At 33.6% G+C, this 25125-nt stretch overlaps 1 protein-coding gene across 1 annotated transcript in view; it reads right to left on the reverse strand.

The window, feature by feature from the left end:
* Nucleotides 1-25125, reverse strand: part of LOC146398664 (uncharacterized) — a 304287-nt gene that overhangs the window by 13229 nt on the left and 265933 nt on the right. The window contains exons 8-11 of the transcript XR_014820084.1: nucleotides 14801-14839; nucleotides 7140-7249; nucleotides 5486-5651; nucleotides 3088-3134 (exon numbers count right to left, since the gene is read on the reverse strand). The gene's annotated coding sequence lies outside the window, so the exon portion shown is untranslated. The remainder of the gene's footprint in view (nucleotides 1-3087; nucleotides 3135-5485; nucleotides 5652-7139; nucleotides 7250-14800; nucleotides 14840-25125) is intronic.

Genomic DNA, 25125 nt, shown 5'->3' on the forward strand with positions numbered 1-25125 from the left:
AAGTTAGGAAATGCACCAACTTTCTATGATGCAGTGAGGTTTATGTAAGGGAATGTACAGAAAGGAAGCACACCTGACATAGAGAGTGATATCCTTTCCCTGGCTCATCATCCTGCTCTATCTCTGCCCATTTCAGGTCCATGATCAAGAATTCCTTCCCTGCTAAAACACTGCTTCCCTTCCCTTTTTCTTTAATTACTAGGAAATGAGGATAAAAATAGGACATTTGATTAAAAAAAAAGTGTCCATCAACAAATGATTGGATTTGGAAGATGTGGTATATATACACAATGGAATACTACTCAGCCATAAAAAAGAATGACATAATGCCATTTGCAGCAACATGGATGGAGCTAGAGAATCTCATACTGAGTGAAATGAGCCAGAAAGACAAAGACAAATACCACATGATATCACTTATAACTGGAATCTAATATCCAGCACAAATGAACATCTCCTCAGAAAAGAAAATCATGGACTTCGAGAAGAGACTTGTGGCTGCCTGATGGGAGGGGGAGGGAGTGGGAGGGATCGGGAGCTTGGGCTTATCAGACACAACTTAGAATAGATTTACAAGAAGATCCTGCTGAATAGCATTGAGAACTTTGTCTAGATACTCATGTTGCAACAGAAGAAAGGGTGGGGGAAAAATATAATTGTAATGTATATATGTAAGGATAACCTGACCCCCTTGCTGTACATTGGGAAAATAAAAAAAAAAAATAAAAAATAAAAAAATAAAAGCACTGTAACCAAGAATAAAAAAAAAAAAATAGGGCATTTGAGTGGCTTAAACAAGACTACTATAGAATAAATCACTTTTTTGTTATTTTATGTTCTCTGGAAGTCAACTGAGTTAGAACGGGAAATAATCACTAAGACCATCAAATTCTAGTTTCCCCTCAGCTCTGCCTTTAATCTCTAAGGGATGTATGCAGTTCAACAGGCTACATGTTTTCTTGCATAGAGAAAATTTGTTTCCTAATCTGTTAGAATAAACTGCTTAAATGGATGATCATTAAGACTTATTCTGCTTCGAAATTTTATTTTAACATCTAATCTATCTCAACATCCTGGATATTTTTTGTTCCTCTTTTGTTATTTTTAACTTCTCAACTGATAATATTGTCCTCAATTTTGTTAGCTTGAATGATAAAACTTTGATGTTAATGAAACCACAATTGTGATTTTTAACCTTGCACAGACCGTGGGTTTTGCTCCATTTCAGAAGCTACCACTAATGTGTACTTAATGAAAGAGAGAGTCAAGCTGATGAAATGTGGCTGATCAGCAAAAACTCATTCCTAACTCTGAAAAAAAACATTCAAAGTGCACCCTCTGTTAATCTCATCCTCACTTATGTAGAACTGTTGTATACTTATTACAAAAAACTCACACATTTCTCATCGTTGTACTCTGTAATCTTCAGAATCTAATTTTAATTAGTTTTTTGGGGGGGTTGTTTGTTGTTGTTTTTTGTCTTTTTAGAGCTGCACCTGTGGTGTATGAAGGTTCCCAGGCTCAGGGTTGAATCAGAGCTATAGCCTCTGGCCTACACCATAGCCACAGCGACGCCAGATTGGAGCTGCATCTGCAACCTAAACCACAGCTCACCACAATGCTGGATCCTCAACCCACTGAGAAAGGCCAGGGATGGAACCTGTATCCTCATGGATGCTAGTCAGATTTGTTTTTGCTCAGCCGTGACGAGAACTCCTAAGTAGGGTTTTTAATAACTACCACAATAAAATACACTGTAGACACACATACATATATAATATCTAAATATATTTGTTACATGAGGAGTATTAATTATTGAGTGTAAGTTCATAAATAGCACATTAAGTGTCAGATAAAACACATTTGTCAATTTTCCCAAACTGTATAACTTAATGAGGAGAGAGAAATTGTTTCTGTGACCACTTTTAGCACATAAACACTGATTTGCATTTCAGGCATACACTGAGAACACAGATACTATTTGAAGGTTATTATTAATAACATTTCTTAAGAAACTAAATATTATAATTATTAATATTCAGACAGAGGTAGAATAATTTCATATGATAAAAATTATAGGACTGATTCCTAGCCTAATTTCAATACAATCTGGTAAGTTTGAATTTTGTGTGTCTTGATTTGAATTTTTTGTATTTAGAAGGCCCAAAATATAATTATCTTGCCTACCTTGCTAAGGTTTCAATGTCAGAAAAAAAGGCCTAACGGTTGACTTCATAACACATTATTCTAGGATTAATGTGAGGATTGTTCAAGCAAATAAGTGACCAGACATGAAAACAAGGCACAATTTTTCACCACATCTGAATAACTACGTTAACAATATCATCTATTTATCCCAATAATTGTTTTGATATAACCTTCCATATTTCAGAAACCGTGCTAAGATAAATGCAAAAACTGCCTTAATTATGAATTTCAGTACTGTTTGTAGATAAAACCTTAAATCCCAACTGTTAGAGAAAAACACTGGGATTTGATTTCAATAAATTAATATATAAAACTATATAAATAAAAGAGATGACCAGGGTTAAAAGATTCAAAAAGAACTGCTGCACTGTGACAATTTAGGAAATGTATCTGATAAAGAAAGAGTAAGATGGTTTACCTATATTATAGATGCAGTGTCCTGAACACGTGCGAGCTAAATTGCTTTAAGGGTCTAAGGAATCTAGGCATTTACACTGTTTCCTAGAACTAATCCACAGTGGCTTTGTCTGTTATCACTAGAAGAGACTGAAAGTGCCTTCTTTTCATGTGATGTGTAGGAGAGAACTAAAATTTGGACTTCAAAACAAGAATTAAATTCTTATTTTTACATGTATTATCTCACTTAAATGTCATAATAAATCCATATAGATAGATATTTTGGGTCCCATTTTTTAAATACCAGAAAATAGTCTCATCACAGGTAAAACTCAAATTCTAAGTTTTTGGGTAAAGTTCTTAGGCTCTTTGCATTCTATTGATTTCTCATTTGACAAGGATAGAGTTATCACAGAAACAAATACCATGAACTCTATTAAATATTTGCATTGCCTAAAAGACATATATAAGCAAAATACTTACACTGCATTGGAATTGAGTGTTGAGAAGGTTCAGGATAAAACCATATTCTATGAAGAGAAAAAAAAAAGAGATGTTAAGTTTTCATTATACAGAAAATGAAAATCAAAGAAATCAATACCAAATTTATATCTGTGCACCTTAGTTGAAATATTATTAAAGTGTGCCATCAAATGTTAGGATTGGTAGATGCAAACTATTATATTTAGAATGGATAAGCAATGAGGTCCTACTATATAGTGCAGTGAATTATATCCAGTCTCTTGGGATAAAACATGATGGAAGACAGAATGAGAAAAAGAATGTGGATAGATGTATGATGGGCTGCTTTCTCAGAGGAAAATGCTCTCATTCTTTATTAACTTTTGAAAATATAACAAAACAAAACAAACATTTGGGGGCACTTCTTTCTTATATTACTAAGGTGTACTTGAACACAGTTCATATAGTTAAATTGACATTATAAACTAAACATAGTAAAATTTAATTGTAAAAACTCCAGTGAAATACTTAAAATTAGTTATTTTAAGTTGAGTGAGTTGGTCACTTCTGCAGTAATTAGTAGATACAATAAAATATGTCTGTTTATATAAATTATGTATATATAAAAACAATGAGTACAGTATATGGTGTGTGTTAGATAAATATATTAAAATGATGAATGAGTAAATGTATGATGGTATAAGCCAGAAAAACTGATAATACTAACTAGACTAGAAAAAGGAAAATGTATCTTACTCTCTTTTGCTTTACTGAAATATGAAAAATTGTAAAGTAGTTTCTAAGGCTAACATATTTCAAAAGTACACCTTATCAGTATGACTAGAATATCAAACAACTACATGTTTCAAGTTGAAAGGATACATTTCTATGCATGGAAAATTAATTACATATAAATGTAATGTAATTACATATTAATTACATATAATGTGTCAATATCAAAGATTTAGTTTGAGAATTACATATATGTATATTCAATTTTAAATTAAATTATATAACTAGCTTTCATTAATTTCATACATATAATAATAAACAATGGAAATTTCTTAAATTTTCATTGCCTGAATGTGTAATTTATTAAATTGAGAAGGCAATAATAATAACTGATGGCATATAATTCTTTAATAGCTCTGTCTATTAAAATATATATGAATGTAAAATATATTTTGGGAATTCTTAATCCCTAGAGTGCTTGCTTACTCTGCAATAAGATATCATATACTCATGAATTTGTAATCCAAACTGGTATTTCTGTATACAAAAACTGACACTTTCATAAATAATTTAGTTTTTCTAGTCTTTTTAATACAAAGTTGTTTGCACAGTATAGCATATAAATGCATTTCCTGGCACTATCACTTGATGTTAAATTTTATAATTTGATTCCCAGAAAAGGGTACATTTTCACAATATTCTTGGCTTACTTATGAGATAATTTTGTTGATAAATCATTGTCTTAAATGCATCACTATATTTAAGAAGAGATCTCTAAAATAATACAAATTTAAATGTTTCTAATTCATAATTCATGAACAATACATTTCTCTTATGTTTGAGTTATTTCTCTGGGATATCATAAGATCAGGGGTTCTTGATGCACCTACTAGGAAAATCCCATTTCATTTCATTTTATTATTATAAATGGCCTATGTTATTAATCATACTCCTAACTCAGATTCCCAGTAACCACTGAGGTTTTTAGGTAAGACGGCAAATGAATTATGCAGTAAATGATACAGTTAGAAGGTAGATTATGGTTCCCTTAAGCATGATGTGTAGCTCCTGGTTTTAGTTATCTATTGACATAGTAATGATACCATGTATATGTGTGTGCGTGTGTGTAAACAAACCATAAAACTTGATGACTTAAAGCAATAAACATTTACTTAGCCTAGGAGCAAGCAAGTCACAATACAGGTTGATCAGCTGGGCGTTTTTCTGGTCTCAACAGAATTTATCTATGGTTGGCTGTCTCATAGGTGTGGAGTTGATGGAGCCTTATGTCTCTTATCCTCCAATAGCCTAATTGGGCCTATTCTCATGGTGAGGGCTGGAGGCGGAGGCACAAAATCAAAGTCCCCATTTCAAGCCTGTTTGAATTACTGTCCTCAGAATCTTATTGCTTTAACCATGCCTCATGGTAGAACTCAAAATCACGACAGAAGGTAGAAAGTTACATAACAGAGTATAGAACCAGGGACTGTAAAGAATTATAACTACTAGTGCAATCAATGTACCACTCTTGTAAGTTTTTAATTAGGTTAGATATGATCAAAGCCTGTGTGTAAGATGGGAAAAGGTATACAAAGGGGAAATCTATAACAATTATTATCAAAACAGAGTTGAAAAGATTTAAAACATTTTTGGTTGTGAGGTTCAAGATGGCTCTTAAGTAAAATACCTCTTTACAGGTTCAGTTATGGACATAGCTGTACAAGTTTCCTAGAGTTGTCATAACTAAGTACCACACACTGTGTGGTAAAACAAGAGCATATATGTTCTGTCACAATTCTGGAGACTGAAAGTCCAGAATTCAGGGGTTGACAGGGCTGTGCGCCTTCGTAAACCTGTAGGAGAAAATCCTTCTTTACTTCTAGTTTCTGGTATTTGCTGACAGTCCTTGGCATTCATGGCTTGTAGATACATTGCGCCCATCTCTGTCACTGTTGTCACTGGGGTGTCCTCCCTTTGTATTCTCTTCACACAGGGTCCCCTATATCTCACTTTTAAGGATCATAGTCATTGGATGAAGAGCCCAATCTCATCCTAACTAATCACATCTACAATGACTCTATTGCTAAATAAAGTCAAGTTCTGTGTTACTGGGGGTTCGGATTTCAACATACCTTTTTTTTAAAAAATTTATTTTTAAAATGGCCATACCCATGGTATATGGAAGTTTCCTGGCCAGGGACTGAATCTGAGCTGCAGCTTCGGTAACACTGGACCATTTGACCAACTGCAAGGAGCAGTGGGGAATCAAACCCAAACCCTGCAGTGACCTGGGCCACTGCAGTCATATTCTTAATCCACTGCACCACAGCAGAACTCCTCAATATATCTTTCGGAGGAACACAGTTCAACCTATAATGATAGTGTCGTTAATGAAAATAAGAGGTTGATAGGAAAACGTGTATTCGGGAAGTCATGAGGAGAAGATCTTTTATTTCAGAGCATTCCGAATTTAAGCTTTCAGAATAACATCCACTTTAGAAACACAGAAGACATTTAGAAATGTAAGATTAGTTTAGAGATTGGGATGAGGCTAGAGAGAAATATGAAACATTTTCCAAGGCAAATCTTTTTCATGGTGGATTCAACAATAAGTCTAAAGAAGAGGAAGAGATACAAAAATATTATCATAAAATTAGGATGAAAGTGTTTTACTTAATCAAGTAAGGAACAAATACAATATTGTGTCTGAATAGATGAAACATTAAAGATCATTTATGATGAGCCAGGTTAGAGTTAAACCAAGTATAATCTTAATAAGTATCAATTTTTACAAGGAGTCTAAAATTTCATGAATCTCAATTAGTATATAACTAGTGAATTAAGGAACACTGCATTTATGAATTTTAGAATTTATTCCATGGTACTTTATAAAATTTGATCAAGAAAAGTTTCAACTGAAATCTTACAATACCATTTATTTGCTTTTCAAGTAAAGATCCAGAAGGATCAGGAATAAAGAAAACCAAGTTAATTTATTCTGATTATAGAATTCTAGCTCATAGAACATATAGCAAAATTTGAAAACTGAAATACCTAGTTTTAGTGAAGCATCCATTAGAACTGGAATTGAAAATAATAGATAAAATTAAATACATTTCATCATGTTCTTAAAGAAAAGCAGAAGTTTTAGAAGGAGGTAACCCTTCTGAATCATTCCAACAAATTCTTCATTACTTTTCTATCACTGGGAAGTAGATTACTCAAGGGAAATAAGAGCAACAGATTTGAAGGCTGAATATAAATTCTTCAAAAAAAAATAGAGCAACTAATTAAAAAGAAACCAAGGTGAGAAAAAGAATGTCAGCCTCTCAAATACCCACCTTTGGAAGATAATAGTTTTTACAACCCGTCTTTACCAAAGTATTCCTTGAAGATTTTCACAACTGTGGATTTTGTTTTATACCAAGCAATTCTATTTGGAATGTTGGCACTGAAAATATGGAATTAAGGGATTAAAATTACTAATGATGCCAGCATTTAAAAAAAAAAAAAAACCCTAAAAGGAATTTAGTGTATTTAGTGGAAAAACATGATTAACAGGCTGCAGAACTAATGAGTTACCTAATTTGATGCAAGTTAATCTCCTGCCTTATAAAAGGGAAATACTAAAAACCTGTTTACATTGTTGTTATAAAGAGTAACTGAAATGAAGCATAGTATATGGAATACATATAAAGCGCTTGATAGAATAAACTCAACAATTGCTTGATTTTTACCTTTTAACTGAAAAACATCAAGTCTCTGCTTGCCATTTTTGTAGCATCCACAATATATTTATAGAATCTGTAATCTCTTTTGTGCATGGTTAATTTATAAGTAGGTAAAAAGAACATAATTTTTATTTAGTTATTTTACCTCATAGTTTATTTCACTTATTATCTCTCAAGATTTAGTTTAGGATGCTTACAATTGCCCATGCTTTTTATAACCAAAGTTTCCATTATAGGTTCAGTTTTGTTTCCTTTTTATCTTGTTTTCATAATTAAATTTTTGATATTCTTATGCATAACTTTAAAAGCCAAGAAAAATATCTTTCCTAAAGCATCATACTTATATTCCCTAAGTAATTGTAACTATTATAGTCATATAAAATAGAAATTTAATAAATAGTTGCTTGGTTATAAAATCATAGGTGTGAAAATTGAGACAAGAGGCCCAAAGATCCTTAGATTCCAATAAATGAAAATTCAGGGTAAAAATGAAGCGGTATTTACACTTGTACCAATCTCCTTGTAGCTAGAGGGTTTTCTGGGGATTCTGATGTTGGATAAGAGCCCAGGTCACTCTTGGCAGCTGCCCCATGATTGGGGCAGCAGCTGGTTTATACGCTTATATATTGATTACCCTCCAGATGGAGTGAAAAGATGAAGTAATTATGAATTATTATACAAAATTAGGTTTTAAATTTTGACAACATGATGAAAACAAACTTTCAAGTCTGGGTATTTATTAATTAAAATGATTAAGGGTTATTTTCCATTTAATATTGATAATAAATAATTAAAAAATAAAAACTCAAATCCTGATGCCATACACTTAAAAAAAATTGTACTCAGTGCTACTGAACTAAATTGAGAACCCTACCAAACTGATTATGGATACCCAGTAAGATTCTTCTTATCCCTGAAAGTCCTGTGTCCCTCTCTGCATTTGACTGGATGTGAAAGTTTACTGCTTGGAAGTTACAGTGACAAGGAAGCATCACCTGAGTTCTCTCACTCTATGACTACTTACTAAGATTTTGATCATAACATATCTGCACAGTATTTTCTAAACAAAAACATGGTATCATTAAAGAGAAGCAGACACTCACAAATACATACTAGCTTTATAAGTTTCAAATAACTTATTATTATCTTCAAGGTTTTATTCACATATGCATAGATGTACTGGGTTAAGGAGTAGGCACCCAATACTAGAGCAGATACTTTGGATACTTTGGGGAGCAGAAGTCAATAAAACACTGCAGGAAGTTCCCTATTTTTGGAAATAAAACATACAGTCATGATACAACAAGACAGCGATTGCTGAACAGAACATGTACAAGAGCAGTGTACCAATTTCAACTGCTGTTGAAAACTTTCTCATTTGTGAAGAGTATCTCTTGAGGATTCCGGGGATAATTCAAAAAGCATTTCTCAGCAAAAGAAAGGTGAATGTGGCAAAGTAGAGGGACAAAAATCATAGATTTCTCATCTTATTTGAATGAGTCACATTTTCATTCAGCTATTACCCAGCTTTTATAGGACGTCTGGAAATCTGTGTCACAAACATTTTTAAAACAAAAATTCCTGTTTTGTAAACATGGAAGTAGAAAAAAAAAATCACTGAGCACCTGTTTTGTGAAAGATGAAGTCAAGTCCAGTGAACATCCAAAAAGACACCACCTTTCTCTTTGAGAATCAGTTGTCTGATTAGTAGAAAACCATATAAATGATAGGCTTAATGATAATGATAAAAACATAAATATCTGAAATTACACATATTATCTGCATGTACATATAAAGCTCCATTTGAATTGTGCTTACATTAACATATATGTATCACAAAAATTAGGATGACACTCTCTCAGGTTGTCTAAATACACAACCAATTGCTCAGAGCCTTGATTATATCACAGGACTACCAGTATTTCCTCAATAATTCTTTAAAAATATCATCGAATGGAAGCTGCAGTCTTACAAATACACAACAGCTTGTTCTGTTCAATCGCTTATGATAAGGGCATTGTCATCTTGTTTACCAGATTTCAAAGGCTTATAAAATGGCAAAGGAAAAATAAAATTAGTATTCAATTCCATTTTAATTTTCATGTAAAAACACATGATCAAGTTTAATAAGCAGGACAGAGATTAATTATTCTAACCTTAGTTGATCTTCCTGTTGAGAAATTATCATTACAAAGATAATTTCAGATCATCATTTTTCTAAAACTCTGTGCTCACATGACACCCTAATGACTATTTATAGAACTGGAACTTAACCAGATTCTAGAAACAATAGACTTTTATGTTGAATAATCTGTTTCTGTCAATGCAAATTATTCTGTTCCTTATGTGGACCAGATAGAGTATGCTAAAATCCTCTGCTAATATTTCCCTTCCTGGAAATAAGAACTATATTCATCTAATAATTTTCTTAAAGTGAAAACAGTATTTCAGAAAGTTTATGGTTTATGATCTTATTTTAGCATTTTTAACTCTGATTTAAAATCTACATGGCTATTTTCATGAGGAATATCCCTATACTGAAAGAAATTTTGGGAACAAAAATGACATAAAAAGAAAAAAGTAAGCCTTTTGAGTTTACTTTTTCTAGGTTCTTACTCATTTCATTTTATATGAATGAATGAATTATATAGTTTTAATATAAATAAATTCCATATATTCCATTTTAAGACAAAGTCATGCAGTGGCATTTACTATGAACTCTCTACTCTTTATTTTAATGAAAAACAATTGTTTTACTATAAATACAATTCAAAGGTTTCTGGTAAAAAAACATCTACTCTAAAATTCCAAGTGGAAAACGCAAAAGACAGAGTTCATGAATGATAGCTTACTATGATATGGTATTATTAAACCAAACATTACTTAAAATTCTAGTCAGCATTTAATTTTCTTGTAAAGAAATGTGTTTGGCATAGTTTTACTAGCATTTTGTAGATTTATTTAGCAGATGTCATTTTGGCGCTATAGATAATATTTGTTCTAAATTTTGAGATTATACAAACATTTGTTTCTCAAAGGCAGCAGATGCTTCTGTCATTTTCTATATTTTTTTCATTTTTTAAGAGTTTATTGAAGTGTAGTTGACTTAGAATGTTGTATTAATTTCTGCTGAAAAGCAAAGTGATTAAGTTATACGTATAATTCATCCATTCTTTTTAAGATTTTTTTCTCATATAGGTTATCACAAAATATTGAGTAGAGTTTCCAGTGCTTTACAGCAGGTCTCCATTGACCATCCATTCATTCCACATACAATCAGGTGCATGTACCAGTCCCAAGCTTCCAATCCATCCCTCCCCCTCACCTTTCCCCTTTGGTAATTATAAGCTTGTTTTTGAAGTCTGTGAGTCTGTTTCTGTTTTGTAAATAAGTTCATTTGTATCAATGTTTTTAGATTCCAAATATGTGATATCATATGATATTTGTCTTTGTCTGATTTACTTCATTTAATATGATTAACTCTAAGTCTATCCATGTTGTTGCAAATGGCATTATTTCATTCTTTTTATGTCTGAGTAGCATTCCACTGTATATATGCACCACATATTCTCTATCCATTCCTTTTGCAACAGACATTTAAGTTGTTTCCATGTCTTGGCTATTATGAATAGTGCTGCAAAGAACACTGGGGCAAATCCATCTTTTTGAATTATGGTTTTCTCCAGATAAATGCCTAGAAGTGGGACTGTTGTTGGATCATATGGTAGTTCTATTTCTAGTTTTGTGAGGAACCTCCTTACTGTTTTTCCATAGTGGCTGTAACAATTTACATTTCCACTGACAGTGTAGGAGGGTTCCCTTTTCTCCACACCCTCTCCAGCATTTATTGTTTGTAGACTTTTAATGACGGCCATTCTGTCCAGTGATACCTCATTGTAATTTTTTTTAAATTATTATTATTTTTTTTTGTCTTTTGTCTTTTGTTGTTGTTGTTGTTGTTGCTATTTCTTGGGCCGCTCCCGCGGCATATGGAGGTTCCCAGGCTAGGGGTTGAATCGGAGCTGTAGCCACCGGCCTACGCCAGAGGCACAGCAACGCGGAATCCGAGCCGCGTCTGCAACCTACACCACAGCTCAGGGCAACGCCGGATCGTTAACCCACTGAGCAAGGGCAGGGACCGAACCCGCAACCTCATGGTTCCTAGTTGGATTCGTTAACCACTGCTCCACGACGGGAACTCCTCATTGTAATTTTGATTTGCATTTATCTAACAATTAGTGATCTTGAGCATCTTTGTATATACTTTTTTGCCATCTGAATGTCTTCTTTGTAGAAATGTCTATTTATATCTTCTGCCCATTTTCTGATTTTTTTTTTTATATTGAGTTGAATGAGTTGTTTGTATATTTTGGATATCAGCCCCTTGTCAGTTGCTTCATTTGCAAAGATTTTCTCCCATTCTGTGGGTTATCTTCTTGTTTTCTTTATGGTTTCCCTGATATGCAAACATTTTAAGTTTAATTAGGTCCCATTTGTTTATTTTGTTTCCATTTTCATTAACCTAGGAGGTGGCTCAAACAAGATATGACTGCAGTTTACATCAGAGTATGCTGCCTGTACTATCCTCTAAGAGTTTTATGGTATTCAGTCTTACATTTGGGTCTCTAATCCATTTTGAGTTTATTTTTGTGTATAGTGTTAGAGAGTGTTCAAATTTCATCCTTTTACAGTTTCTCTTGTACCACCTATTGAAGAGACTGTATATTCTTACCTGCTTTATCATAGATTAATTGACCATAGGTTTGTGGGTTTATTTCTCGGCTATCTTATTCCATTAATCTATATTTCTATTTTTGGTCCAGTATCATTCTGTTTTGAGGACTGCAGCTTTGTAGTATAGTTTGAAGTCAGGAAACATGATTACTCCAGCTCCATTTTTCTTTCTCAGGATTGTTTTGGTTATTTGGGGTCTTTTGTGTTTCCATACAAATTTAAAAAAATTTTCTTCTAGTTTCTTTGAAAAATGCCATTGGTAAAGATTGCATTGAACCTGAAGATTGCCTTGGGTAGTACAGTCATTTTGACAATATTGATTCTTTCAATTCAATAACATGATATATATTTCTATCTGTTTGTGTCATCTTTGATTCCTTTCATCAGCATATTACAGTTTTCTGAGTATAAGTCTTCTGCCTCCTTAGGTAGGTTTATTCCTAGTTATTTTCTTTTTTGATGTGATGGTAAATGGCATTGCTTCCTTAATTTTTCTTCCTGATTTTTCATTGTTAGTGTGTAGGAATTTTATATCCTGCAACTTAACCAAATTCATTGATGAGCTCTAGTAGTTTTCTGGCAGCATCTTTAGGATTTTCTATGTATAGTATCATGTCACCTGCAGACAGTGACAGTTTTACTTCTTTTCCATTTTGGACTCCGTTTATTTCTTTTTCATCTCTTATCACTATGGCTAGGACTTCTGAAACTATGTTGAATAAAAGTGGTGAGAGTTGACATCCTTGTCTTGTTCTGATCTTAGAGGAAAACTTCTGGCTTTTCACTGTTGATAATGATGTCATCTTCCACATTTGAACTTACAGCATAGATGATGGAATGTCATTAAATGACATTTGAACCTTTGAACTTACAACATGGATGATGGAATATCTTTAAATGAACACGTAACACAGTCTTAATAAACTTAGAAAGAATCTATCTACATGTTTTTCCTGTCTTATCAAATTTTAAAGATTGGTTTAGGAGTTCCTGTCATGGCTCAGCAGATATGAAACCAACTAATATCCATGAGGATGTGGGTTTGATCCCTGGCCTCATTCAGTGGGCTAAGGATCCAGCATTTCTGTGGCTGTGGTGTAGGTGAGCAGCTATAGCTCTAATTCAACCCCTAGCCTGGGAACTTCCATATGCCACAGGTGCAGCCCTAAAAAGACAAAAAAAAAAATGTTTTATGGTAAGTACTTGATTTCTAATTCAGGTAGAAAACAATGCATGTTTTCTTACATAAGAAATCATATTTACATATGTTTTAAACCATTACCACTAAATTACTGACATACTAATTATGGGAAATTACATGCAATTCAAAGAGCTGTGTTAAATATTAAGACAGATTTAGCCCGCTTGCATTGAAGACTTGATATTTCTACATCATTACTACACAGAGGATAAATACTTATGATAAATAAGTTTTACAAGGATATTTTATTAATGATTTGTTATTATATTTCCTTTAGCTAATTGAAGCAGCCCACTATAGAGTTTCTCTTTCCCTCTTGTACCCCTGCAAAGCAGCCCCTCTGTGTAGCCAAAGGGAATCTTCCTAAAGATGGTGTCACATTTTAAGTAAAATCCATGGACACATCTTCAATACTCTAAAGCTATAGTTCACTTTCCTAGTCATAGCTTACCAAGAAGTCGTGTGGCCCGTTTTCCCTCCCCACCTTTTATCTCTTATTCCTAGTATATAAAGCCACAGGAAAAAAATAACTTCTCTTATTACTCTCTGGGCCATTCCATATTATTCTTAAGTCATTAGTACTCTGTTTCTTCTTCACACACATCACTTTCTACACAGTGCCAGACTTCCCTAATCCAACAAATCCATCCAGGTGTCCTAAGTGTATACCAGGCCTAGGAGTTTTCATACTGCTCAATAAACTTGAAGCTTTAAAATATCTGTATCTGGAGTTCTCTGGCACAGTGGGTTAAAGATCTGGCTTTGTTACTGCTGTGGCATAGGTTTGATCCCTGGCCTGGGAACTTCCATATGCCTCAGATGTGACCCAAAAAAGCACAAACAAACAGATAAAATACATATATCTGTATTATAAATAAGAATACCAATATAAAGTATAAGTAGAGGTCACAGAATTTATACAGATTTTTTTAATGACTTTAATTTGTAGAGTTAATTTTCATGTTTAGCATGAAAAAAGTAGAGGAAAGAACAATCTTAGAGTATTTTAGAGCAGAAAAATAGAGAGTAAGTTAGATCAGACTATTTTGTGCTATAAGAAATAAAACTCAAAAATGTCATCTGGGGTGTTGTAACTTTTTCTCTAGCTTGTTGCTAGTCAGACTATAATGTTAATTGATTGTCTTAAGCCTAGTTCATTGATACTTTGACATCCTGAAAAATTTACTGTACATTACTGTGAAGCATAAAATATAATGAGACCCAAAAAAAGACATTTTTAAGTGAGGAAATAAGGGAATAGAAAAGTCAGGGTAGGAAAATATTTAACAATAGCTATAGTGTCAAAGCACAAACTTAAAGCTGTGAAAACAAGTACCATTTTTTGAAGTGAGTAGAACATCTGGTTATCAGATTCCTAGAAGGCAAAGTAAAGTGAGAATTATCATTCACAATAAAATTTTCAGTGTCTATTTAATAACACAAATGAATTTCTCAACAGCATAATTTTCTTCTAAAAGATGTTTCATATACACAGCAGTTCACACTCCACAGCATCTTTAAAATAAATACTTTGGCAAGTTTCAAAGTTCCGTGCTTTATAAAATCTCTCAAAATAGACTGGTGGCATAGTGCCAATGAGAGTTTGGTAAGTGCACACCTGCAAAAGGCCTAAATAAGCAGCTCTGTTCTCTATTGCTCTGGTTTGGAACAAAAGTAAAATTAAGAATTGATAGCAGATGGAAGGACTGTATATCTTTTTAGAATTCTCCATGAATATTCATTCTCACAATAAAGATTTGGTTCAGAACTAGATGGACTAGAGTCCAAAATATAATACGGATTTACTAAAATACTCACACAAAGGAAACTAGCAATTTCTAAGAAGATGATTTTCTTGGAGTGGAGAATAGGGAGAAATAATAGCATATCTTTGCCACTAATGATGCTAAGTAATTTTCCATATTACCAAACTGGCAACTAATGAATGGAAAAATGTATATGATGCTTTTTTACTCCCAGGGTATGAAGTTAACTAGGAATTGAGCTTAGGATCACTACTTGGGGAAATCAAGAAGCAGAAATGGGCAGATGGATACTTTAAACTATGATGTCTTAGCTGATTCTATAGAGAGTGCTGGATCTGTGTTGGCTCTGAAGATTGCTATGGAATTGATGTCTAGGCACTGGTGCTTTATATTCTCATATAGACTTGCCATTGGATATAGCCATGAGTTTTGTAAACCTAAATTTTTAGTCTTTTCTCATAAATCTGTATGCTCTATTCATAAATCTGTTTAATATTCTCCATACTTGTATAAATATCCCTCTTTTTGAGTTTGTTTATTTTTCTAGCTTTTTGTAGTCCAAAATTGTTTAGGTATTGTTTTTTTTCTTTTTCTTTTTCTTTTTTTTTTTTGTCTTTTTGCTATTTCTTTGGGCCGCTCCCGCGGCATATGGAGGTTCCCAGGCTAGGGGTCTAATCGGAGATGTAGCCACCGGTCTACGCCAGAGCCACAGCAATGCGGGATCCGAGCCGCGTCTGCAACCTACACCACAGCTCACGGCAACGCCGGATCGTTAACCCACTGAGCAAGGGCAGGGACCGAACCCGCAACCTCATGGTTCCTAGTCGGATTCGTTAACCACTGCGCCACGACGGGAACTCCTAGGTATTGTTTTTTTATTTATAGACTTGTCTTTTTATTTTGAAACAATTTCTTTTGTTTTACAGTTTTTATTCATATGCCATTTCTCTTTTTTCTTCAATTTCATTAATTTGTTTTGATCTTTGCTAAATATTAAATGAAACTGCAGTTTATGCATTTCATTAGCTCTTTCATCAGTATTTATTAACTGAACAGCTTTGTTTTATTGCAAATGTAGGTTTTTTCATATTTTAAAATGTTTATCACTTACATCTCAAATTTTAAAATTATAAGTGTTTTTGATACCTAATTTAGGTGTTACTGTTCTTTTCCCTCTCTCTATAACACATCACATTTTAAAAATAAAATTAATGACTTTATGGAATTCCTATTGTGGCTCAGTGGCTTAAAAACCTAACTGGTATCCATGAGGATGTGGATTCAATCCCTAGCCTCATTCAGTGCATTTAAGAATCCAGCATTGCTGTGAGCAGTGGCATAGGTCACCCACATTGCAGTGGCTGTGGCTGTGGTATAGGCTGGCAGCTGCAGCTCCCAGGCAACCCTTAGCCTGGGAACTTCCATACGCAGATGCACCTCTAAAAAAAAAAAATAATAATAATGACTTTATGGTAATATTAATTATTAGGTAATTATTTTAAAATTTTAATTTCTCTTTCAAGAAAAAAAAATCTCTTCATTTTTTTTTCTCTTTTTTTTTCTTCTTCATTGAGTTTTGAGTACTTTTAAAGGCAATTCATCACTTTCAATTAATATTATTTATTTATTTATTTTTCCTTTTTAGGGCCACACTGTGGCATATGGAAGTTCCCAGGCTAGGGGGCAAATTGGAGCTGCAGCTGCCAGGCTAAGCCACAGCCCACAGAAATGCAGGATTTGTGTCCACATCTGCTACTACCTACACCATAGCTCAAGGCAACACAGGATGCTTAACCCACTGAGTGAAGCCAAGGATTGATCTTGCATCCTCATGGATACTAGTCGGGTTCATTACCACTAAGCCATGATGGTAACTCCAAATTAATTTCATTTCTTTATTAAAAACTTACTTTCTTGTAATTTTAATACAATGACTGCCCTATTCCACATCTTTTATTTTATTTTTTGAAGGGTTTAGGTACAGAAATTTTCATTTTTCTGAGAAAAGAAGAAAAGAAACAGATGTAGAGCTACAACGACTACTCTATCAAAAACACACAGATACAAAACTTTAAGATTTTCAGATAGGTTGTTTGATTTCTCCCACTTTAATCAACTGAGAATTTTAATTTTTTTAATACATAGGAAAGAAATCTTTGGATATGAAAATATTGGGTTGTATATTTCTTCAACTCCACAGAAATATTATTTAGTATGTAGATGCCACTTGTTTTATTTTGCCCAAACATAATTTGGTTTCTTCTCTTTTTCCTTTGTGGGATTATTTATTTAATTTTGCAAGTTAAAAAACTTGCTGTAATATAAATTAAGATTCCTTATCAGTCTATATTTTTTCCTTCAGGAAACATTTTTTCCTATAATATCTGATAATTTAATTTTAAATTATTCTTTGACTTCTTAAAGAACACCTATTATTTCTACATTGGAAATGCATTCTCTCTTGTACAAATCCCACGTTTTCTCATAGCTGTAAATTATGATATTTACATTTGCATTCTAAGAAAGCTGCACCTTCATAAGTGTTTTATAACACCGTAACACAATGACACTCACATAGGTGAAAAACAATGTTTTTTTTGCATATAGCTCCATGTCCCTGCCAGGCAGGGCCACACAGGAAGTTATCCCATAGGACAGGATAACTGCAAGCTGTAGCTGATGGGGCAGCTTATACATGGCAAGTGGTGTGGGATTGGCTAGGTTTTGATGGCTTCCTTTTTTACTGGCTAACTTGAATAATTTTACACTCTGGGGTAAGGGTCTTAAAACTGCGTCATTAAAAAAGCAATATCACAACATGATTAGGTAATAAAAGAAAACAAATTATATTCTCTTCTGTTTTCAATGTGAATTTCAACTTATTATTTATATTATTTTTTATGGAAACTTTGCTATCTTGCTGTCCTCTTTTTCTTATTGTATGTTATAGCCATGTCAGTTTTTTTTTTCTCTTGCTTATTTTTTGTTGGGATCTTTTCCTAAATTTTATTATGTATAGCAGACCATGCCATCTTTTAGAACACATGGTGAATATCTATTTATTAATTTCTCTACTAATCCTATATATTTAGAGGTAGGGGGGAAAATATTTTTATCATAATAGTATGTGGGAAGACCTACAAAGATATATACATTTTGAAAATAAGTTCCCTAGATATTTACTTTTTTAAGATATTTTATCTTTAATTAGCAAATCTAGAATTATGAGTCCAAAATTTGTTATTTGTTAAATACTCTTTTTAGTGGCTCTTGTGATTGAGAATCTCTTGTCTGAAATTGAGTTTGTGAGTTATATTTGTTATTTATCTGTGCTGTTTCCTGTGTCTCCTTGTCATAGATCAGAACTGAACACCGGATAATCGAGACTGTGAAAATGAAATGTTGTAAGTGAAAAGGTTCACATAATTACATAGATTACACATTATAAAGCTTTAAGAGCCAGTTCATTGCACTGGTCTAATTAGAACACTTACATGAAAGAAGACTCTTTTATTGCATGTAGTTATCATTGAAATCTCTTTGTGCATACCAGCATACATTTGACTAAGTATTTTACAAACTATAAATGTGTCATACAAATGTTAGATATTGTTTTTTGTTTTTTATTTTTTACTTTCTCTGGCACATGGAAGAATTAGATTCAGTACAATTTGCACTTAAGCAATGATAATGGTCTTATTATTTATGTCAAAGAAATAAAAAAAAAGTAAATGTACTCTTATCTTTTTATCCTCATTACAGATGTCCTGATAATTTTTACTGTCAAAATGTTTACTAGAAAATCAGTCAAATGACTTGGGCGTATTCCAGGATCTACTACTTACTCATTTATTCAGTAATTATTTATGCTTTATTTATCCTCTGAGGGCTTTGTTTCCTCGGCTGGGAGATTTAAATAATTTCAGAGCTAGTGTAGACTTTATAATCACAAAAATGATCACCTGTATTTTTCAAACGAACTACAGTCAATCCTCCATATCTACAGGTTCTGCATCCACAGATTCAACTAACCCAAGATCAAAACCATTTTTTTTTAATTCTAGAAAACTCCAAAAAGCAAAATTTGAATCTGCCACCCCCAGTAACTGTTTACACAGCATTTACCTCGTAGGTATTATAAGTAATCTAGACATGATTTCAAGTATATGGGAGGATGGGCTTAGGTTATGTACAAACACTACACCATTTTATAAATATCCCATTTTATAAAAGAGATTTAAGCATCCATAATTTTTGGTATGCCAGGGAGTCTTGGAAACAATTCCCTGGGATACCAACGAATGACTGTGACCACATAACAGAAGGCTAAATAGGACTATTCAAAGCAACATCCTTTGATCTTTGCATGTTCCACTATGTACTATCCTCTGCTTTGTAATTGATTTGAGATGGAATATAGAAAAAATATTTGGAAGCCATAACATGCTATATACAATTTGGAGGTTTATATATATTAATATTGATAAAAAATTTGGACTTCCCACTGTGGTGCAGTGGATTAAGAATCCGACTGCAGCAGCTTGGGTCATAGCAAAGGTGTGGTTTCAATCCTCAGCCCAGTGAAGTGGGTTAAAGGATGCAGTGTAGCCACATCTGTGGTTTAGGTTGCAGCTGTGGCTCAGATTCAATCCTTGGCCCAGGAACTTCCATATGCTGTGAATGTAGCCATAAACAAACAAACAAAAACCCTAAAAATGTGATGTTCCAGAAGAGAGTTTCACTCCATAATAGCATTTTTTTAGTATCTGTAGTTATTCTGATCAATCTTTGTCAACTGAATGTTTGATCTTTTAATATTAACAAAATGAAAGCAAATTTTTGGAAAAAAATTTTACATCATTAAATAAAAAACAAATATTATTTAAAAAATAACATAAGAGATGTTGGGTCATAATGAATCCTATTCACTTATTGCATATATAGTGATCCATGTTGATAAACAGTAGTTCTAGAAACCTATCTACAATTTTTCAGGAAAGACTCTTACAATTTCTAATATACACAAATAGATCATGGAAAAAAAAAAAAACCCCTAAACTTCAAATATACTTCTAATATAATGAGAAACATTGGATATATTTAAAATTTCCACAGTGATACTTAAATATGAATATGAGTAAAATGGATTGTAAATTACTGATGGATAGAGTTCATGTTGAAGATGGTCCCTCATATTTTCAATGCATATTTAAAACTTTTATGGAAATCTGCAGGCTGAATATCCAGCTATAAATATCAAATCTTACTTGTGTAAGGTAGCAACTGCTGATCCCATTTTTTAAAATTGTCTTTTAACAAGCAAACCTCTTTTCTGTTGGAAAAGCATTTTCCTCTGGCATACATTCTATATGCTTCGTTTCCTCCTTTATGCATTTTCAACAAGGGTGACCCAGATGTGAAAGTTTTAGCATCGCTTCTATATATCAGCATACATTAATGGCTGAGTTAATAAATAATTCTTATTTACTCATTCTCTATTTCAGTGTATTCTATACAAATCAATCTCATATCTTACCAGAGAGATTATTAATAATTCAGGATTGAAATCTGTTAAGGCTAACCATATTATGCATATCATATTCATGCATATATATCTGTGTGGTTTATCTTTGTGATGAAAATACATATTATGTTCCAAAATTTTGAAATATTTCTACCATTTCCTAAACATAGCAAGCTAAGGAAGTAAAACTTTCTGGCAGGTCTCATAATTTAGAACACAAACCAAAATGGCTTGAACAGTCTCATAGAAGCTTGAAAAGCGTGCTTTCAGTCAAAAAACCCAATTCTACAACTGCTTACCACTGCAACATATGTTCAGTGGCTAATTATTATGCCAAATGACTTTTTCCAAATGCTACTAGGGCTTTTGAAAGTGTTCAGGACTCTTTTATGTTTAGAATTGCTGGAGAATTCAGAGATGAAAAGGGCCATCCATTTCATCCCTGCCTACTTACATCTGAGGAGGAAAAAAAGGAAAACAGAAATTCTAAGCGTAGAATTCCTAATGTGTGATAAAAAGATCTTGGGTCTAAATTCTCTCTTTTTTTTTTTTTTTTGTTGTTGTTGCTATTTCTTGGGCCGCTTCCGCGGCATATGGAGTTTCCCAGGCTAGGGGTTGAATCGGAGCTGTAGCCACCGGCCTACCCCAGAGCCACAGCAACGCGAGATCCGAGCCGCGTCTGCTACCTACACCACAGCTCACGGCAACGCCGGATCGTTAACCCACTGAGCAAGGGCAGGGACCGAACCCGCAACCTCATGGTTCCTAGTCGGATTCGTTAACCACTGCGCCACGACGGGAACTCCTCTAAATTCTCTTTACTTCTCTTCTCTCTCCACTCCTCATTTGCAACAATCCAAGCTCTCTGCCCAATAGACAGAAAATTTTGTGTTGTTTTGGCCTTTTTTAGGCCAAATCTTTGAGAGAAATCTTTCTCAAACACATTTCACATGAGAAAGTAGATCTTATCATTCATTTACTAGTCATTTATTACCTATGTTCTCTGGGCTGGGCACTGTCTGAGGGCAAGAATGCTATTAAAATAGTAACAACAATAAAAATGCAAAGTCTCTGTCCTCCTGAGATTTACTATCTGATAGATAAGACAAACATGAATTAAATACTTACAAAAATGAATGCGAAAACCTAACAGAAAAGAGAAGTGAATTTTCCAATTCCAATGTAAAGGTATTTGAACCAGTTAAGGAGCCAAAAGAACACTTTTCTAAAGAAACAACTAAGCTGAATTCTGAAACCAAAGTGGAAGTTAAATAGATAGGGCAAAGTAGAGTTTAACTAAGGTGGAAGGATGAAAGATAGCTTATGGTTTAAAACCCTCTAACTTCTCTCCCATCATCTCTCCTCACATCTTAAGACTCCAGTAAGTTTACTCAAACTATCAGTGAGATTTTTCTATCATATTGGTTGAATGTATTCTCATCGATACTTCTCTTAAAATGTAAGAGAGATGGAGTTCCCTGGTGGCTCAGCAGGTTAAGGATCAGGCATTGTCACTGCTGTGGCTCAGGTTCAAACTCTGACTCGAGAATATAGTGGAGCACCAAGTCTTAAGTGGAAACAAGATGTAACTGTCACAGAGATTCTTGGATTATTATCATTATTTTTTTTTGGTTGTGCCATGCAGCAGCTTAATCTAGGATCACAGTTCCTAGACCAGGGATTGAGCCTGGGCTACAAAGGTGAAAGCATGGAATCTTAACCATCAGGGAACTCACAAGAATATACAATCTTTTAAGAACATCATTTCTAATGCAGAAAATGTGTAATCCTAAACTGCTGATTCCCCTCAAGACTATCTCATGGACAGATCCTTACCAAGAGATTTAATGTGGCATTCTGATATCGACGTTTATCTTTCTAGAAAGAGTTGAACCTGAAGTCAAACTAACCTCAGCCCATGATATATATGTACCAATATTTTTTCTGTTTACTTCATTTTTGCATGGTCTACCAACATTGGCTGGCTTTCTATCACTTTTAAATGAAAATTTTCTGGATATCATATATGTATTAGTAACAAACTCTGTAATGTTACTCGTTGCAAGTCTCTCTCTTTTTTTTTTTTTTTTTTTTGTCTTTTCTAGGGCCACACCTGTGGCATATGGAGGTTCCCAGGCTAGGGGGTCTAATCAGAGCTGTAGTCACTGGCCTACACCTGAGCGACAGCAACGTGGGATGCAGACTGCGTCTGCAACCTACACCACAGCTCACGGCAACATTGGATCCTTAACCTCCTGAGCAAGGCCGGGGATCCAACCCCCAACCTCATGGTTCCTAGTCAGATTCATTAACCACTGAGCCACTACGGGAACTCCTGTTTCAAGTCTTTATTGAAATAGATCATGTCATAAACCCTTTCTGGCACAGTTGAAGATGAGCAGTAAAGACCCATTTCACCATTGTTTTATATTTTGTACATAAAAATAAGTAAATTATTCTTTTTAGAAGAAATATAGGTTATAAAATGTTCCTTAGTTCAAAGGTTAAGTTCACATATCTGAAAATATCCTAGATTATTTTCATCCCTGCCATCACCTTTCTCAGACCCAACTTGTTATAGAAAATTAAAGTAGGTTATTTGAGGGGAAAAGTTGCTTTGAATTATTCCCTGTTGATCTACAATACTTAACACATTTCTACAATGTCTAACTTCTGCCAAGGAATAACTAATACCCTGAGAGAAGCCAGCTCTTTACACAGTAACATCAAGACCTTATTCAGCAAAGGAAATGGACTGATTATTGAGGTATTGTTTCCCATGAGTCCTCAACAAGATGCACCAGGAAAGTAGTTTTGTCTGTTTCTCATTAGCAGTGTGAGAGTATGGTGCATGGAAATGTACAAGCTGCTTATGAGGAGAAAGCATCATTTCTCTTCAGAAAAAGAATCTACCTAACATGGCTTTATAGGTTCTCAGAAAGTTTATTTTCATTTATAACTTTTTTTTAACCACGAATATTGCTCTGGAATAATATAAGTTACCTTAACAAACAGGATTTCAATTCGCATATAACTGAAGTTACAGACTTCATGACTTTGGGTTGTGGGGATAAATCCAAAATAACTTTGAAAAAATAAATTGATGATATATATTTGGATAGTTATCTTAAAATGTTATGGTAAAAACAATTTGTCTCTACTGAATTGAGGAGTGTGTATTGTGATTAGGAAGGAATAGCATAAGAGAAAATATATAAATTAATGTGAGAGTGAAGAGGAGAAAATATTTAAAATTTCTGATACAATACTTTGAGAGATATAACAAAGAGTAAATTAATTAATAACATTACAAGGTAAATGCTTCTGATTTTCATAATGTAATAGGCTATGTTCATTTACACATTTTATCTTTGCAGAAAGTTTTCACATTGAAGTATTAAGCAAATAGTAGAAAGACTATAAGTTCTGGAGATAGATAGGTCTTAATTTTTGGTTTTGGAACCTTGGTTTTTACATGTATAAGTTACATAGCCTTAGGAAATCACCTAGCTTCTTTGTCAGTTTCCTCATCTGAAAAATAAATATAACCATACATAATTTAGAGTGTCATCATGGCTGGTAGCTGTATAATAAAGCACTAGTACAGAAGTGATATTAAAAATGTCATCTACATTGTTGTCTTATTACTCTGTGACACGAGCACAGTGGAATTATACCTCCAGTTTACCCATGAGACAACAAAGCTTCGAGGAGTTCATCTGCTCCAAATTTAACTACTAGCTTAGCTCTCCTCTGACTTTCAAACAATTGACAACAGAACTCTACCAGAAGGCCTATGAGACATATAAGTATTACAAATGGATTTCCCGTTTGGGGATGAAGAATGGGGACAGCAGCACACTGAGAGTGAGAGAAACGCTCCAGTGAAATCCACTGTATGTGTTGACTTTTTTCAATATGAATTCAGTAAGGAACCAAAGTCATCCTTAGGACTGGAAAGTGATAAAAATGAAACAAGCAAAAAAGAAACTCTAGATCATCACTTCTCAAAGTATGGCTCACAGATCACCAAGTGTCCTTTTAATATTCCATGTGACAAAATACCAACTATATAAAGGACTTCTGTTGTATACCAAAGTACAGTAGTTGACACTAAGAAAAACACTCACAAAATTATTTTTGGTGTCAGCTGACCTAGCTGCTGCTTAAATGTAGCAATATTTTTATTTGAAAAAATGATAGATAAACTATGGTTATTATGAATTGAATAATAGGCAGATATTTTCTCCAAAATAAATGAAGTGACTCACTCACCAAAGCAAAACATCTGACGGTATTTGTTGGCAATGAAAAATTTTGAACTTTCGAGCAAAAACCAGAATACTTGAAGTTCCCAGTCTAAGTAGGGGT

This window comes from Sus scrofa, chromosome 11 (genome assembly GCF_054392235.1).
Source record: "Sus scrofa isolate SSC_HxYL_T2T_F1_AM1 chromosome 11, Sscrofa_HxYL_maternal_Yorkshire_Landrace_v2.0, whole genome shotgun sequence".
Lineage (NCBI taxonomy): Eukaryota > Metazoa > Chordata > Mammalia > Artiodactyla > Suidae > Sus > Sus scrofa.